We start from the raw sequence: 16,251 nt of genomic DNA, 5'->3' as shown, positions 1-16,251 counted from the left end.
ATGATCCATTGCTATACCCTCTGTGGCCATGAGATGGCGTTGCTGCTCTTTGCTCCTGGGCTGAGGCTCTTTGTTGCGAGCGCTGCTCTGTAGTCAGGCATCATGAATTCATGCTGGGATTATCCTAGGATTTTTGATGAGTAATAAAGCGATTGTTTTGGCTCGATCCGTCTCTATTTTTCCACTTCTCCAGATGCCTGTCTCTACTCCTCGGCAGTTCCAGCCTCGCACACCCATTTCCTTCTGCTCTGATCAAACACAGAAAAAAAACCTGCTAATAATAACATTCCGAGATGTATTTGTGTCGCCCCCAGTTTATCTGTGCTAAAGACATCTCCTCTATGGATCTCATTACAGGGTGACCACTGAGGAATGGTCTAGGGTGGCTGATAACAGAGAACAGGCTGTAGCAAGGTATGGAATTCTCTTTCTGCTAAGGTTTAGGCCCTGTTCACATGACATTTTCAGCCTTTGCTTGATATTTACTCCACCACATCCAGTGTGATACGTCATCCATAGCGTCCTGTTGTATGGGGTAGAGTTGTTTACGACGCGATACCACCCTGATAGGGTTAAAGGACACTCTTTTGGTTTCTTGTCAGAAGAACGGAGCCCTGTGGATGTGTTTAATGCGTTCACTGCAAGCGTTTACCATAGTGTGAACAGGACCCTAGGCTAATGCATTCACACTCCAGTAGTCATTGCCTAACTGGCAGTATTCTGGCTTCAAGGGTTTGTTCACACAAGATAAAGTGAACTCTTTCCTTTCTAGTTAGGATCAGATGAATGGGACTAATAGCGGGGTCCCGTGTCAGTTGCTCAAGCATGCCACTGCTCCATTCAGCTCTCTGTAGCTAAATGCAGCATCACTACACTTCCTTGACCGCTGCTCCTTTAAGACAGGGATGCAAGGGACCCCCATTCTTGTAATATAACCAGTGGCACCTCTAGTGGTCACATGATTATTACCTATAAGCTCAACTGGGCACAACCTCTAAAGCGCCATTCATTCACTGTTTCTCACTTCCTAGACATTAGACCAACGGCAGATCTGTGGCTTTCAAATTAAAGGGATTTCCATATTGATAGCCTATTCTTAGGAATATGTTATTAATGTATGATTGATGGAGGCTGTGGCGCTCGTGCTTCTGATACCATGGTCATCGGTCATGGGGCCCGTTTACAGTCCCATTCAAGTGAATAGTGGTGAGCTGCAATACCAAACACAACCACTATACTATGTATGGCGCTGTGCTGACCTGAGCGGTGCAGCCTCTTCAACCAGATTATTTGTGCCGGTCCAGGTGTCAGAATCCCCGATCAATATATATGTTCTAGAAAACCCCTTTAAAATGACTTGTACTAGACCTAGTAGTTCTGTGGATTTGCTACAGTGTATCCTTGCACTGATGTATTGGAACAAACCTTGCATCATTCCACTCACAGGACAATATGGCCACTGGTATCCTGACATCTGGGTCAGCATTAGGACTTTCCCAGGAGTTAAGGGGACAGGGGGCGCTGTCTATGATCATTTATATCACTTTATGACAAAAATCTTTCCAATCCTTTATTTTTCCACAAGAATAGACGGTTTCAGGGATGAAGAGTCAATTACTGCGGTCACCACCAGCTGCCGCCGGGATCTGAACCTGTGTCCCCTGAGAGCCCCTTCTTCCAGTCTTACAGGTCAGCACCCTTAACCAGTGACCTACTTCTATTCTGCGCCTTTCACAAGGGGGGCGGTATTATTGTTTCCTGAACACAAGCCCCCCTCCTCATTTCATGCCGTAACTCACCAGGGACCAGGTTAGGTCATCCTCTGCACCAGGAGTCATGGGGCCCCTATTATATATTATACGCCTCTGCTCAGACCACACAGTGAGCTCCTGTACGATCCTGAAATATGTCTTATTAATATAATACTGTTCTTTACTATCATGGTGCCAACGTATTCTGTGGCGCAGTACATAGCGATGATCTGGAGGTGAGTGGACACTGCCACACTGGCTTATATTATTCTATTGGATGTATGTGGGTGTTTAAAGGGAACCTGTCACCGCTCCTGACATATATGTACCTGTATTCTCCATGAAATAACCATTCCGGAGCATATTCTCTTATAATACTGTATTGTGGCTTTCCTTTGTTATTACTTCTGGAAATGCAGAAGTAATGTTACCGTTCCTTTTGTGAAATGGGTGTGTCCTCTTGCAGGCAGGTACTGATTGGCTAATTTCAAAGTGTTTAGAGACACGCCCCCAGTCACTGTTAAAAATTTATACATACATTTCCAGGAGGAATAATAGGGGAATGATGTGACATAGACTTATAAAAATGGATATTCCATAATTGATATTTAATGGGGAACACCGGTATCTATGTAGAGAACCCATTGGTAAATACCCTGTTAGTGCATTCTTAGCTAATATTGTCCCTTCCAGAGCGTCGCCATTGCTCAATAGAGAACCTATCAATCTGTGGGCCGAGTTGATATGCCGGTTCTGCTGACACACTCCTTTTAAGCTGAATTGTTCCAGACTCTGATATTCATCACACTTATGGATGTCTGTGGAAGCTCACACTCCTGGAGATATGGCTGAGGGCTGGGAGTGGTCTGCACTCCAACAACTGAACAGTCAGCCCCTCCAGAGAGTGATAACAGGGAGCAATAGCTTGACCTTCACCAGGAACTGCGATAAATAATAATGTATAATAATTTCCCATGGAAAATATGATCAGAGTATTCTCATTACTTTGGACTGTAAACTTTCACCTGTGATTAAACACAGTGCCGTATATTGTATAGTGGCTGTGTTTGGGATTGCAGCGCAGTCTATTCACTTGAATGGGACTGAGTTGCAAACAGGTTGAGTGTCAGAGATAGATGTTTAGATAATAAGCCCTGGCATCGAATACAACCAGGGGCGTCATCTGTATGGAGTTTGTATGTTGTCCCCATGTTGTGCGGCTTCCTCCTGCATACGTATGGGGACATGGACTGATGTAAGTAATGACTATATACAGTACTATGGAATATCGTACCGCTATAATGATGGATATTTATTAATGGAACAAATTGTCAGATGGTCGGATCATCCGAGAAATCTGTCCGCTGCAACAGCTTTGTATTCCCATAAGACTGAGCACATCGCAGTCATTGTGCTGGACCCTCCAGCTCAGCGCTGCTTAGTCAGCCTGGGCAGCCGAGGCGTCTTGAGCACATGACCCGGCACAATGCAGCAGGGAGGGGCCTGGGCTATATGTTTGAGCTCTCCATTGTCCAGAATGTCTCCTTCTGCCTGGGGCAGAATATGTGACCCCGCAGTGCTATAGGGTGGCCGCTCTGCAGACAGAGGATCCATTCTCCTGCAGCTCTGAGTAGAATATCCCCCATTTAGCCGGGGTCACCGATACCTACACAAGTCTCCTCTGACGCACAGCTTGTATCACAATGAGACTCACACATCAAGTGGGGTCTGTGTGCATCCTAAAAGCTCTACAATTCAGTGGTCTGCAACCTGCGGCTCTGTGGATTGCCAAAAACAAGCTGAGTACAGCCATATCCGCCAGTTCCATAAAAGTCTATGCATATATGTGACCGCCTCTCCATTCAGAGGGGCTTAGGACCCCGACAATCATACACTTACTCCTTTAGGATTGCCAATATTCAGTAATGATATTGAATGTGGTTGTGCGGAAATCTGCCAGCAGTCTGGATGAGGTTGTGCGACCCTACAGCCACATCCATTATCACTAGGAGCAATGAACTGGTGCGACATTGTGATCTTACGTGGCCACATGGCTCTAGTCTTATCTTGACCAAAGAATAAACCCCTAGGAGTAACAGATCTGCTCCACTGTTGCCATACATGGGGTTTTATTTTATGTCAGAAGCTAAGTGTATGGAAGGTCCTGTTGGGTCCTAGTGCATCACTTATGGCCATACAGGATTTCTGGACAGTATAATTATAGTATCTGTAGTCTTAGCCATGACTTTTACCTTCCATATTGTGCTGATATTCCATTAAGGGTGGGGGTCACTAGGGGCCCTTTAAGAATAAGAATCTGACTGATAGTGACTGCTGCACCAGCAACTTTAACCATTTATACGTTGCATTTCTTGCATGTGTCTGCGATATTTGCACAAGACCCCGTGGCCCTGTAATGTGTATGGCAGCATATTCTGCTCTCCAGCAGTGAGCGCTACGTGTCCGGCTCGCCACACTGACAGCCATAAACACTTGTGTAATTTATACAATCGACAGTAACAATGCGAGGGAAGTGACAATGTAAATAGAGATGTCTTGATATGAGTCGGCCATTGATACGCGGGCTGAGGCCGGCCATAATGTCACATTGTTTCATTGACTCCAGCACTGGGAAAGGATATCGAGATTACGTTACGTTTTATACAGCGCAGTATTTTTAGCCATTGCCATTTCCTTTCTATGTGTTTGTGAGGGAATTGAGAATTAGATGTTGGCTTGTAGCGGACAGGCGGCCGAAGAGCAGGGAGAGAGAGAGAGCGCCATGTAGTCACAATTCATTCCCGGCTTGTGTCACAATGACAGCGCCACTGTAAATTCAGTAATGTAATTACCTCTCCGCCCTCCCCCAGTTCTTATGTCACCTTCCCCCTGCGCTGAGGCATCCTGACTTCTCTGTCTCTATTATCTCCAGAATGTCATCATTAGCAAGGCCTGGAGTCCTCACCCAGCTTTCTCAGAGTCCGGAATGATCAATCACTGCATACCCAACCCCAGTGTTGATGTATAGCTAGAGATAGATGTGCCATATAGTAGGACAAGATAAGGAGGAGGACAATGTGGCAGGCCGGTGGAGAAGGGTTATGGGGCCATTATAATGCAGGTGGTTGGCAGTAACTTGGTTACGTATGTCTAGAGATAGATGTATCATATAGTAAGAATAGAAGAAGTAGAATGGTGGTGACCACATGGCGGGTAATACAGGGGGAGGACAATGTGGCAAGAGGGCGGGGAAGGGTTATGGGGCCATTATAATGCAGGTGGAGGGCAGTAACTTGGTTACGTATGTCTAGAGATAGATGTATCATATAGTAAGAATAGAAGAAGTAGAATGGTGGTGACCACATGGCGGGTAATACAGGGGGAGGACAATGTGGCAAGAGGGCGGGGAAGGGTTATGGGGCCATTATAATGCAGGTGGAGGGCAGTAACTTGGTTACGTATGTCTAGAGATAGATGTATCATATAGTAAGAATAGAAGAAGTAGAATGGTGGTGACCACATGGCGGGTAATACAGGGGGAGGACAATGTGGCAAGAGGGCGGGGAAGGGTTATGGGGCCATTATAATGCAGGTGGAGGGCAGTAACTTGATTATGTATGGCTAGAGATAGATGTGTCATAAAGTAGGGAAGGGAGAAGGGGGATGGTGCTGACTGCACAGCGGATAACACAAGGAGACAACAATGTGGCAGGAGGGTAAAGAAGGGGCCCTTATAATGCAGGTGGTTGGCAGTAACTTGGTTACGTATGACTAGAGATAGATGTGCCATATAGTAGGAATAGAATAAGAGGAATGGTAGTGATACACATGGCAGGTAATACAGGGAGAGGACAGTGTGGCAGGAGGATGAAGAAGAGTTATGGAACCATTATAATATGAGTGAAAGTCAGTAACTCGGTGATGTATGGCTAGAGATAGATGAGCCATATTGTAGGAAAGGGATGGTGCAGACCTATGTGCTCTCCATAGGATCAGCCTGATCTTGTGATCCTCAGATCATTCCCAGTGATCACAAGCTCAGGGTTTCCTAGGAGCCTTTGTGAATGTATCAGTGGTGAACATGTGTGGCCACGACTCTGTGCTATGAGATAACTGAGTATGGGAGAGAATGGAGAGGTGGTCACACATGAGCATTACTGCTGCACAGGGAGTCGGCTACGCTGTTTCTTATGGGACCCCCCAGTGATAACATACTTATCCATTATCCTTCATTTATTGACTCCCCCATACACATACATACCTGGCTCAGCAGAGTGTGCATGTTTTTTTAAATTGGGATAGCAGCAGCAGCAGCTTATCTTGGTCAGGTATGATGTAAGTCAACATGTCCGATTCTGCCAATGTAGGAGAATTGGGACACCATTAGATGAGTGGTCCTGCCAAAATTGTTAAGATCAACAGATTTCACCTAATTTAGTTGTGCATGGACAATGGCTAGCAGGATAGTTGTCAGGTCCCCATTTGGACAGGACCAAGTAGTCACAAAGATTATGAAGAGATATATATTGGAAGTATTTTGGGTGCAGGTGGGCAGAATTGATCCTATAGGGAGGTATCCTTCTTGCCCACTATATCATAGTTATGGTAAATTTTGGCACATGTTCATGTAGGGCATTCATGTAGGTATTACAGTTATCAGTCACCATAGGATGAACTTGGCCCTACAAGAAGCGTAGGTGCTATAGGTGACGTATCCTAGCAACAGTCATGGCATCATATGTGGCCCTTGTAACTCGCTCCGACGTAACATAACGCCATACAATGATGTGATGTGATGGGATCCTAATAAGATTTCTCATGTCAGAGGACATGGCAGACAGAATGTTAAGTAATTGATGCGGCCCTGATAGGATTAGGGAGTTGTGAGGACGCCATCACCGTCTGATGGCTCCGTCTACTCACTGGTCAGGAGTCGTCCTCATTGCCGGAGAGATCGCGACTGCGAGGACTTATGTATCTGGGTCGATTCTGAAAAAGTCATGTAACGTTAACAAATCTGGTAATGCCAGGTTCAATGCATGTATGTTTAGGATTACTGAATGTGACCAAGGGTACAAGATACAACTGAGCTTTATTACCAAAGAATAAGACGTTTGGTGATGCCAAAGGAAAAAGGAGGTGGGGGGTGGTGGAAGAGGGTGGGTACGGGGTCCATGGGTTGGGGGTTTGAGTGTCCTTAGAGTCTCGTCGTTCTTGTTTGGGGGGTGTGGATGTCGGTGGGTATGGGGTAGACAGGTGATGGGGGGGTGCTTAGTGGTGTTTGGGTGGGGGGTTTAATAGTCCATGGGGGGATGGGTGGTTTGATAGTCCATGTGTCTCATCTTCCTCTTAGTTGGTGGCAGCTGGACACGTATTGGGCAGCGATCTCCACAGTGGCCTCCTCTTCTCCCAGTAGGATGTAGAGTTTCCTCTTCTCGTCTGCAGATGTGAAGTCTGGGATGTGGGAATATATGTCATCCTAACCCTGCAGAGGGGCCATAGACCGCAAAGGGTCCCGTACAATAACATGTAATAGCCTCCTATAATCCTGGAGAACTATAGAACTCATCATTGAGCACCCTCGTCCTTGTAAATGCCAGCCATCCCTTTCATTCAGTATAATAGACACTAGGGGGTGCTATTATTTCACTATTATGATAGTAGTTGCCCCCTTGCCAAAAAAAGAACCCCTATGCAGTTGCACAGATTACATATACTGACTACTGATACGCTGTGATCATTTAGAAAACCAGATTGCAAGTGTTTGGTTTCTCTGTAGCACTCCCTCAGGCCACATAAGGTATTACACAGTTCTTATTGGGATCAATATGGATCTATTTAGATCTTTTTAGAGCTACTTTCTGTTTTAGTTGATAGATGTGGGTCCTGAATGTAGGTCCTTCTAGTATTAATGCAAAATATATAAATATTTGGAAGACTTAAAAAGTTTTTTCTGGACTTGTATATTGAGCTGTATATATTGATCTATCCTTTGGGTGGGTCATCAATATGTGATTACTTGGGGAACAACAGTGGGGACCCCACAGATCAGCTAGTTAAAGAGACCATAGCTGTGCTGTGGCCTCTTCACTGAATACCAAACAAAGCGCCATACATTGGATTGTGGCTGTACTTAGTATTGCAGGGCAGCCCCATTCCATTAATGGGACTGAGCTGCTACAGCACCGTATGAGTGATGAACATGATGTCATCAGCACAGGGGAGGAGATGATTGGAGGGGTCCCAGATGTTGGGCCCTGACCTATCACATATTGATAACTTGTCCTGATGGGGAAATAAGGATCATCATATGCACACTTGTCCAAATCAGGCATGCATGTGTATAGGGAGAAGGGAGGAACAGCTGTGGAAGGTACATGTGCACCTGGGTGTTTTTCAGATCCCATACATGCAGTGTAGACGGGAGCTAATATCCAGATAACAGCACAGTATGAACAGTGTAATAAAGTCAGATATTTGTTAAAAGTCTACAGATGCAGCTCTGAGGCGAATTATGAGCCAATAAACGTGTTTTTTATGATAGGATTGTGTGTAAACGTGTCAGCACATCATATATCTGCAAACAAATGAGAGGCCCCAGTTTTTGTAGTAATTATATAAAATTCAGTAAGTCCATAAAACAGCCCAACATTAATAGAGCCGCACACAGAGTATTATGTACAAGGGGCACGGGGGATGGCGAGGGGTCACTAGTGCCATCTGTATGCATGGGAAGGGGAATTATCTACAAGATATCTCTATCTATCTATCTATCTATCTATCTATCTATCTATCTATCTATCTATCATCACATATCTGTCTATATATATTTCTTTCTGTATCTGCCAAGACTGATCTGAAATTCCAGACATAACCCATGCACAGGAGTGGCGCTGTTTCATGACAATTAACAATCCCAGGTCCTAGGTGTGACTTTCTTTCTTTCTTTCTTTCTTTCTTTCTTTCTTTCTTTCTTTCTTTCTTTCTTTCTTTCTTTCTTTCTTTCTTTCTTTCTTTCTTTCTTTCTTTCTTTCTTTCTTTCTTTCTTTCTTTCTTTCTTTCTTTCTTTCTTTCTTTCTTTCTTTCTTTCTTTCTTTCTTTCTTTCTTTCTTTCTTTCTTTCTTTCTTTCTTTCTTTCTTTCTTTCTTTCTTTCTTTCTTTCTTTCTTTCTTTCTTTCTTTCTTTCTTTCTTTCTTTCTTTCTTTCTTTCTTTCTTTCTTTCTTTCTTTCTTTCTTTCTTTCTTTCTTTCTTTCTTTCTTATCATTAGAGTCCCAATAGTAACATTAGAGTCCCAATAGTAAGACCCCTACACCTCCCCCCAAACCAGACATGGCCATTGTGAGAAACTGTAGTTTGGGTTGTGTTCTGCTCTTAACGGGCCATCCATCTCCAGTGTTTGCTCCTGTATAGACTGGAGGATAAATCACTGATACTATACATTATACAGTGTGCAGGGTCATGCTCCTGTATGTACACACATTGCTGGCCCCTGCTTTCTCCCTGGCTCTCTGATTCTTCTCTGTGTTTTATCTGTTTTTTTTTTTTTTCAGTGAAAGAGTCTGGAATGTAGAGAAAGAAAAATCCCTTGTCCATTAGTCACCGACTTATCTTATATATCCCAGGACCCGTCTGTATGTGTGAGTGTTATAAATAACTACATGGAGTCCTCACCCGTCATGAGCCCATATACTGTAATAATCGGAATACCAGCCCCAAACATCTATCTATCTATCTATCTATCTATCTATCTATCTATCTATCTATCTCCATATCTGACTGTCTAGATATGTGTCAGATCTTTACTGGCTGATTCTATACTTCGCTATTAGCTTTGACCTTCATTATTGTCTTCTATGTGAATTATTGTAGAATGGATAAAATCAACATTTTTGTCTATTGATCCCGATCTATTTAATGAGATCTGCCAATAATCCGATGTCTATGGATCTAGAAGATATTTATCTGACAATGATCTGATGTCTATGGATCTAGTAGATATTTATCTGACAATGATCTGATGTCTATGGATCTAGTAGATATTTATCTGACAATGATCTGATGTCTATGGATCTAGTAGATATTTATCTGACAATGATCTGATGTCTATGGATCTAGTAGACATTTATCTGCCTTCTGAGGAATCAATGATCCTAGAGGCTGGATTCTTTCCTTCCTGATCCTTTGTTTCCACTGCAGATAAGCGGCACCAGACTCATTTACCACTTCTCTGTTCTGACAACAGCTAGCAATCCAATAGTCAGAAAAAAATCCAATAATCCAGCATAGGAAGAATCTGAGCATTTCTCCTCTCCACCTCTGCCTCCTGAGACTGGTGGGTGCTTCTTCATACCCCATAATGTTGGGGAGTCTTGTCCAGGATCTCTTCACCCATTGGGTGAGGGATGGGGGTGACATGGTAGACCCCCACCTCTCAGTATATGGTTTGGTTACCAGGCAGAGCTCCTCTCGCAGCAGGCATCCGTCTCCCCCACAACAAGCTGGAGGCCGGTCTCTCCCTGCAGGCCCCGGCATTAGGTTACACTGAGGTAACCCAAACCTGGCGCTCTAGTCAGGGGGAGATAATTTCATATTGTTCACAGAGGGGCGGAGGAGGGGGGTTGTAGTCTGCTTCTCCTCCACAACTTTCTTCCAAAATTAGCCCGCAAAATGTAGGTCTCTTTCCCAAAATCTTCCAGGCCAAGGAATGGGAAAGAAGCCAAGACAAATATCAGCTGGTTTAAGATTTTAGCCCAATATGGTCATAGCAGGTTATTGCAAGAACAGAGGCCGAGAGGAAGAAAAGGGGATTCTCGCCAAAACTGCCGGCCGATGGAGAACAAAGGGTCCTGATGTGAGACCCCAGACCTATAACTACAGTATAATACAGAAATATAAACTGCCCGGGCCCGTCGCTAATCCCAGGGTGTAAATTATAGGACCTGCAGAATGTTTCTTGGATGAGGAGGGCGAGCAGGAACGGATTCCTGGTGAAAAGTCCGACCACAAGGAATTTTTTTCCTTCATTTTACATTCCTACAGGGGATACTGCAGAAAACTGGCTTAGGCCAAACATTCTGCAATGGGCACCGCTAAATAGGACAAAAGTAGGGCGGGTAGGGTATGTCATAGGCAGTTTTTGTGTGTTCTTGGTAGACCTGCCACGACTCTGTCATGGACCCCAGTGCTGGCTTGTGCTGCCTTGGGTAAGGGGTGTTTAGTCGTTGGGTTTCTTTCAGTCTCTATCACATGTTGCAAATGTAGGAGGGTCAGTTGTTTTAGTGGTTCTTGACCCTAATTATAGGGCCCCACTTGAGGACATGCAATTGTAAAATTGAATTTAGCTTTACACCAACCGAACAGACAAAATTTAAAGGGGTCGATTGGGATTCGAAGATTTACAGTAGTCTGAAGCGGCAGTAGCGCTCAGGTGAGGGACACTTCACAAGCCAGTGATGTCACATTAATCCATCACATGGCCTGTTTTCAGCTCAGTCCCATTCAAATGAAAGGTGCTGCTGAGTTGCAATACCAAGCACAGCCACTATACAGTGCATGGCGCTATCCTTGGTAATTAGTGAAGAAGCTGCAGCACTGCGGATTGCTGGGGGTGTCGGTGTCAGGCATCATTAATATCATATTCCTAGAAGCCTCAGTCATGGATACAGGCACAGTTTGGTAAAAGGCTTTGTGGTGGTTGCAAAGACCCTTAAAGGCACAAAATTTAAAGGGGAACATAAAAAACAAGCACCCACCCCCTTGCTTGTAGCATTGCAGGGTCCATATTTACATCCTTCGCCACAATCTAACAGGGTAGCGGTGGCACCTAGGTGGTGACTGATATTTGGGACTCTCCATCGTCCATGTCCAGCATCTATTGTTATCTTAAATACAGACACAAAAGGGAAATTTCCAATTATGTTTTTTTAAGCATGGAAGGAAACCAGATTTTCCATAAACTAGAGATAATGCAAATTTCATGCAGATGTTGAACTGCTCAGGTCACAGACGGTACATGCCACTAATAATACCGCCATAGATACAACTGGCTGGAAGATACCCCACCAGCGGAAGATGGCTGCCTAGGAAGGGTGGCAGACTATATGGTTGACTGCTGATTCTGGTGAACTCTATGACAGAATATAGAAGTCGCTGGGCTTAGATCTAGCAAGGAGGCCATAAATGTGATGTGAACAAAACTGGGACATATACACACTAGTGAGGTCCCCGCCTGTCATCCTATTTAATAGGGACCCTCTGTCTGAATCTGGATTGTAAAACCTGGACAACCCCTTTAAGGACATCTAAGAGTACGGGTCATCTTGCCTTGCCCACCATTGTTCTCTCCACTCGGCAGACGAAGGACAAGAATGTAATAAAAAGCCTGACACAGAGGATTACTGAAAATTGAATGAACCTTTTACTAGCCCATAAAGGCCTCCTCTGTGCCACACTGAAGGCAATTTCCCCAGAGAGATGCAGCAAAATGTCTGGTATTGATGTCTTGAGAACCTATCTCCAGCCATTCCCACCTGAGCTCCTGTAATCCTGGCTGTGGCTATGTGATGACATCATCAGTGACATCACCAGCTGAGCGCAGCACCATCCCAGGCCTCAGTTCACACAATTTTCCTAGTGTCGAATTTCTGTATACAGGAAGCAGGGCTGAGATCCAGGAATTAACAGTTGGTGGTAACTGATATGGGCGCAGCGCCTCCTCCCAAAATCAATTTGCTTTACATCTGTTGCTGGGAGAGCCAGCATGATGCCTGGGGTTATGTATATTGCAGTGGGAGTCAGTGTTAAGGGAAGGGGGGGGGCTATCTCTGTTTTGACCTCTGACCCTCTGCTGATACATCCAGCAACTTCACAAGCTCAACCCAATCTGTCTCATGGAAGGTATGTCAGAGGTTGGCACAGGTCACGTGACTGATGCCTCTGTCCTTGGCGTGATCAATATATGTGATAAATCTTATGGCCTCCATAAGGAACTTTTACCTGTAAAATTTCCACACAACTTTTCCAGACCCCTGAACACCGTTATGTATAATTTTAGCTGGAACTGCATTTGAGTGGTGTTTCTCTGTGTAATGTGAATTTGTACTTGGTATGTGTGGGAATATTTGGGGTCATGTGTAAAAATAAGTCTGGGGGGGGCTGCTGCTGACCTTGGCAAGAAATCAGAAGTTTCTTTTGGTCCCTTACAACGTGAGGTTTGGACTTAGATTTATGGCTTTGGGTAACACCAGGACTAAATGTATGTGCGACCCTCCTGATGTCCTGCGGGGTCATGGATACAAGTTAGTTCTGCGATATTTCCCATAGGAACTAGTCAGCAGGCAGCTGTCACTTTAACGGTGAAAGCTACAGAGTATAATAATCTGATTGGCCAGAAATATTTCGGACGCTTCTGTCTACATGACCTGGTGTCCATCACCAATCGCTCCCCATTTTTAGGATCAGTGGGGGTCCCAGTGGGCAGACCCTCATTGATCAGTTATATATGGATAGAGGATAAATACTTCTTGTAGCATAGCCTTTTTAAGCATGATAGACCAGTATTATTGGGGCGTTCTGCGGTGTATTTTTTGGTATTGCAGGTCAACCAGGATGAATCCCAAACACATACATGGTAATATTTAGTCAGTGAGGTCTGGGAGAACAGTGTACAGAGCATGGGCATGCCCCCTTATGGGTAAGGCCACACCCTCTTTTGTAGTGTTATATGTAGTCATGCTATTTGGATACAGTATAGCCCCTTGATGGCGAACCTATGGCATGGGTGCCAGAGGTGGCACTCAGACCCCTCTCTGTGGGCACCCATCTGTGGGAACCACTGTGGAACAGATTGGACTGAATGGTGGTCACTGTGGAGTAGATTGTACTGTGTGGGGATCACTGTGGAGCAGATTGTATTGTGTGGGGGCCACTGTGGAGCAGATTGTACTGTTTGGGGGGTCACTATGGAGCAGATTGTACTGTGTGGGGGTCACTATGGAGGAGATTGTACTGAGTGGGGACCCTTTACTATTTATATCACACAGTATCTGTTCTATAGCAGACATGTGATATTATTACAGGTCATAATAACATTGCACGGTCCTATAAAACAGATCTGTACGATGTAAATAGTGAACATTAATTGTTCAAAATTATACCAAATGCAGTACAAAGTTGTTTGTATAATGGAAATTCTTTAAAGCCCCATTCACACGACCATATTTTATGGGTCCAAAATTGTCCGCAATTGTGGATCTGCACAGTGTTGGAGGTTAAATCGCCGTGTTGGCACTTTGTGATAATTTAGTGGGTTTTGGGATGCAGTTTGGGCACTCGGTCTCTAAAAGGTTCACCATTACTAGTATAGCCATATTGTTTGGGTACTTTGTGGTTGTATTATATGAGCACTGTATGGCAGTTTTTTTCTTATTCTATTATTTTGAATAGTAGAATTATTTGACATTTTTATTTGGGCACTGTAAGACGGTATTATTTGCAGTATATTACATTGCAATTTTACATCGGCACTGTATAATGGCTTTATTTGCAGTATATATTTACAGTTTTACATGGACATTGTATGACGGTATTATTTGCAGTATATTACATTGCAGTTTTACTTGAGCACTGTATGACAGTATTATTTGCAGTATATATTTGCAGTTTTTCACGGGCACTGTAAAGCCCCCTTATTTGGGCACCTTATAGTCCTATGGTTTGTGCTATTTTGGCAGAAATGTCCAAATTTGAACTTCCCATTTAATCCATTTCCCCAAACTGCCCCAAATTACTCGGCTCTGCCTGGCATATAAAATATCCTCTTGATAACAATTTCATTGTAGTTGGTGTTCATAGAAAAGTTTAATTTTTCTACCTCAGTTATTTTTTTCCCCCCTTCACAACTTGTGGATTAGATGAAAATCTGCTCAATTCCATATTTGGAGAATCAATCACATTTTCTGAGAAATTGGCTGGTTGATGGATACTGAAGCCGCACGTTTATTAGCGACTCACTTCTCGGCACGCTCCTTCAGAGCAGCGAGCGCTTCATGTTCTTCTATATAAGTACAGATCATTTAGTCATCATTAAAGGGGAACCCTACTCCCGCAATATGGTCCACGTAGTACTAAATATACCAGGCTGTGTCGTATCTATCAAAATTTAAAATAAAAAACAAAGAGGTGGGGGAAGCAATGTAGGACTGGCCCATCAGAGGATCCTCCTGGGGGCGCAGACAGTGGCATAACTAGGAATGGCGGGGCCCCATGGCAAACTTTTGACATGTGTCCTCTGACAGAAATGTGTAATAGAAGAAGTCAGCGAGTCTGGCTGCAGTTACAAGTTCACTGCCATCCTCCATAGATCAGTCTTCACCTTATAAATCCTGCTATTGATTGTTTTTTACTGAATCCTCAGCCGTCCATTCATCAGTCCAGAGATTATGTGTCTAGGCGAGATATATGTGTAATGCCCGAGCTGACCAGCCCAGTGAATCTAGTGGGCAGCACGCCCGGACCCCACACTGCCCGCTGTTTACTACGCTCATCATAATATTGGCTGAGAAATCTGAATCCGCACTTTTCACAGAGCCCAGTTGTGTATTCCTAACATGGTGCCCTGAGTGATCGATACCCCGATCATTCATTATCTGGACGTCTGTCGCATATGTCTACATTCAGATGTGCAGATTTTATCTCTGCTGGGAAAGAAAAATCTATTGTAACCTATGACATGCGACTCATCTGCCTCTCCTCCATTAAAGTGCCGCTACTCCGTAGCCCCCTGCCCTTTACACTGCATGCTCAGAGTATACAATATGTTCACCTTAATGCACTGTGTGAATACACCCTTATATAAGCAGAGCTGTACACAATGACATATACAGACGACATTACAGATCTCCCCCCTTCCTCTTCTCTCCTGAAACACTTGTCTCCTTCCACTATCAGTCTGTGGCTTCTAAGGATAGGTACACATCTGCATTGGGGTTTCCGTTCAGGAGGTCCGCTTGGGGAACGGAAACCTAATCCGCTTAAAAAAGGGGCTATCTTCTGAAACCAGCGGACCGCATAGACTATAATGGGGTCTGCCAAGTTTCTGCCCAAAAAGATCAAAAAATGCGGAGAGAACAGTGCTGCTGGCAGCGCTTTTTGCTCTGCATGTTTCAAGTGTAATGGGGAACTGAATTCCCAGGTGAACACCAGGCGCAGATGTGAACCTAGCCTAAGACAACTTGACCTCCTGCGTATCTTACAAGGAGGGCTGACCTCACTAGCCTTATCACAATGAGATGAAGTGTCACACTTCTCTCCTGAAATGCTCTGCACTGCGGCTTCCTTACTTTTTCAAATCATTGTCTGACACACAATCTGCAAATATAAACTCCTGAAATACTTTGTGCTGCTGTGAACTTGTCATCGCTTTATTTCTCTGTATCACACAATATATATAAATTTTGTATCTAAAAATCTTAAATATATGAGTGAATGGGTAAAAAAATC

The sequence above is a fragment of the Leptodactylus fuscus genome, chromosome 11, assembly GCF_031893055.1.
Source record: "Leptodactylus fuscus isolate aLepFus1 chromosome 11, aLepFus1.hap2, whole genome shotgun sequence".
NCBI classification, from domain to species: Eukaryota; Metazoa; Chordata; class Amphibia; order Anura; family Leptodactylidae; genus Leptodactylus; species Leptodactylus fuscus.
This window is presented reverse-complemented; position numbering follows the sequence as displayed.